We start from the raw sequence: 2867 nt of genomic DNA, 5'->3' as shown, positions 1-2867 counted from the left end.
CATTGCTATGCCTTAATATACAAGCACCTTGTGTTGAAAAGATTCTATTTTACTGCATATTTCTAATAGTGTTGCTTAATTCCTCTTTGAAAATACTCTCTTCATGATCTTATGACTTTTAATGTGATGATAACTTTTACTATTTGATTTCTAATAATTTCATCTTTGGCAACTTTAAGGCTGTGGATTATTTTTGTTATATTCTCTTGTCCCATTTATATTTCTGTACAAGTTGAGAAATCTCCTCTCTATCATAAAGTTTCTCCTCAAGTTATTCAGAATTACTCTTACATCACATATCAGATAATTTAGGTTGGTTTTTCTGGACTGATTAACATGACTACTGAGGAAAAGAACAAATTAAAGAAGAGTGGCATAAGAAAAGAGGCATACAGCAGCAGTGGTTGGACGAAGTGGATGTGCTGGGAGGAGGCGTTGACGTCCTCCACGTCGACCTTCAGGTTGGAAGGGATCTTGATGACGGTCCTGTGTGTGTGCATGATGGCTTCGATCTCATACTTGGGCCTCAGGGTCACGTGGTCCCAGGACAGGGTGGGGCAGGTGAAGAGCTGGTCCTTCAGTTCCTTCAGGACCTGGAGCAGAGTTTGAGGAGCACTGGGTTCCAATATCCTGAAGAGCCCCCTCTGGTTTAGGGGCAGGTGCAAGATGACCCGCTCACCCTCCGTGACCAGGATACAGTGGGCACAAGAGGTGTGGTGGTGCCGCACCGCGGCCTCAAAAATGAGGACCTGGTCATCAGTCACCACCCTGCCCTCTGTGACAGTCCTGCAGGTCGACAAGATGTAAATGGGCAGCTGCTGCTTGGAGCTCTGATCTATGTCAAAGACCAGCTCCTCCAGGGTTTCATAGCTCTGAGAAGTCTTGAGGGAGACGAAGTGGCCCTGGAAGTTGGGGTCGATCGTCCTGACCACCATTGTTATCTTCGGGTTCTCATAGATCACATACTGGAGGCAAACCTGGGTGATCTTGATCAGGTCCCCCTTGCAGAGCCAGCACCCTTTCCCCCCGATGTCATAGCTGGAGCTCAAATAGTAGGACTGCGAGGATATCCACAGCATGTGTGGAAGGGAGGCGAGGTCCAGGGTGCACACGAAATCCTCCAGAGGCATGGGTTCCATGGTGCCCGTGGCTCTCTGCTGCTGAGTGAGGTACTGGCCCTGGAAGGCCCCTTCCCCCTATTCGTGGAGATCCTGAAGATTTCTGAAGGGTGCCACATCTTCCTCAGCCCATGGGTGTGCTCCTTGAAGAGAGGCCAGAGGCTTTGCATATATGGCCTAGCCTCACCACCCTGGCGGGTCCTGGCCTCAAACAAGGGCCGCAGGGAGCCCAGGGACTTCCTGGTGTCAGGGGCCTACCAGGGCAAGATATGGCAGCGGCCAAGGGAGTTCCCCACAGCCTATGACCTCCTGGGTGCATTCCAGCCAGGCCAGCCACTCCAGGTGGTGGCGACAAAGGACCGTGAGGGCGAGACAGAGAGAGAAATCCTAAGTTCACATCCCTGGCTGTGGGTGACAGGCTAGAGGGCCCAGGGCAGTGTCATTGATGTCTTGGTTTGTCAGCGGCTGAGTGACGATTATGAGGAGGCAGAGAACCCAGAGCGGGTCTTGCTGCCCCTCCACTTCCCTGGCAGCTTCGTGGAGGAGTTGAGTTACAGCCAGTGGTACAGCCTGGTGGATCTGATTGCCCAGTTCTCACTGCCTTTTGGGGTCAGGGTGATGGTCAAGGATCCGAGTTACCCCAGTGACCCTCTGACTGCTGTACTGGGTCTGCAGCTGGAGGAGAAGATCACAGAGCCCTTCTTGGTGGTCAGCCTGGACTCTGAGCTTGGGATGTGCTTCGAGATCCCTCCCCGGTGGCTGGACCTGACTGTCGTGGAGGCCGAGGTGCAGCCAGACCGGCCAGGGGGCCTGTGCCCATAGCCACAGTGGAGGAGCTGCCAGACACCTTCTATTATACTCTTCAGAAGTTAGCAGCCTGTGAGATCCAAGCCCCTCCACCAAGGTCCCCTAAAAGTCAGGGCGTCAGTGGGCAGAGGAGACATAACAGCGAGAAGGGAGGCATCAAGTCCTCTCAAGTCTTAGGATTGCAGCAACCCCCTGTGCTACCCAAACCCAAGGCGAAGACGTCGCCAGAGTTCACCAAGGATAGCTCCAGTATGTACAACAAAATTCCTGGCCACAAGAAGGGCCACAGGCCCACTAAACCCCAAACACAGGATCTAGATGATGATGAACATGATAATGAAGAAATACTTGAGCGCTTTCAGAAAACCATCTAAGTTCTGGAGGAACCATGCATCCTAACTGCTGTTTCTCAGGGAATCTGATGCCAGCCAATTGTTGTAAGCCTCTAAAAGACCTTGGGCAAGGCCTCATAGAAACTGAACTGCGCACAGGGAATGGCTTTGTGGGAACTGATTTGATGGACACTGTACCAGCTTCCTTCAGGTTCCAGATTCCTGCTACTTAGGGTGGACTGGTTTGGACCTAACACCTCCCACATGACTCCCTCAGCCTCAGAGCCTTGGGATGCAGAGTAGCTAGCAGGGTTCCTCAATCCTGCAACCCCAGCTATCCCATCAATGAGTGCAGATGAGAATCAGAGGCCACCAACCTTGGTGATACCGGTGGCTCTCGTAAAGAGGATTCCATCCTGAAAAAAAAAAAAAGAAAGAAAAGAAGAGAGGCATACAAATGGCTATAGAAGTTTCTTCTTTCTTTTCTTTTTTTCTTTTTTTTTTTTTTTTAAACAAGAGTCTGACTCTGTTGCTCAGGCTGGAGTGCAGGGGTGAGGTCTCAGCTCGCTGCAACCCCCACCTTCTGGGTTCAAATAATTGTCTGCCTCAG

The 2867-nt window shown here is 51.1% G+C and overlaps 1 pseudogene; it reads left to right on the top strand.

Annotated features, from left to right (window-relative positions):
- Positions 1–336: 336 nt before the first annotated feature.
- On the top strand, positions 337–2299 carry LOC105712340 (protein THEMIS2-like; annotated as a pseudogene).
- The last annotated feature ends 568 nt before the right edge of the window (positions 2300–2867 follow it).

Source organism: Aotus nancymaae, unplaced genomic scaffold (assembly GCF_030222135.1).
Source record: "Aotus nancymaae isolate 86718 unplaced genomic scaffold, 86718_ANA_hifiasm-v0.15.2.pri h1tg000048l, whole genome shotgun sequence".
Taxonomy (NCBI): Eukaryota; Metazoa; Chordata; class Mammalia; order Primates; family Aotidae; genus Aotus; species Aotus nancymaae.
This window is presented reverse-complemented; position numbering and strand designations above follow the sequence as displayed.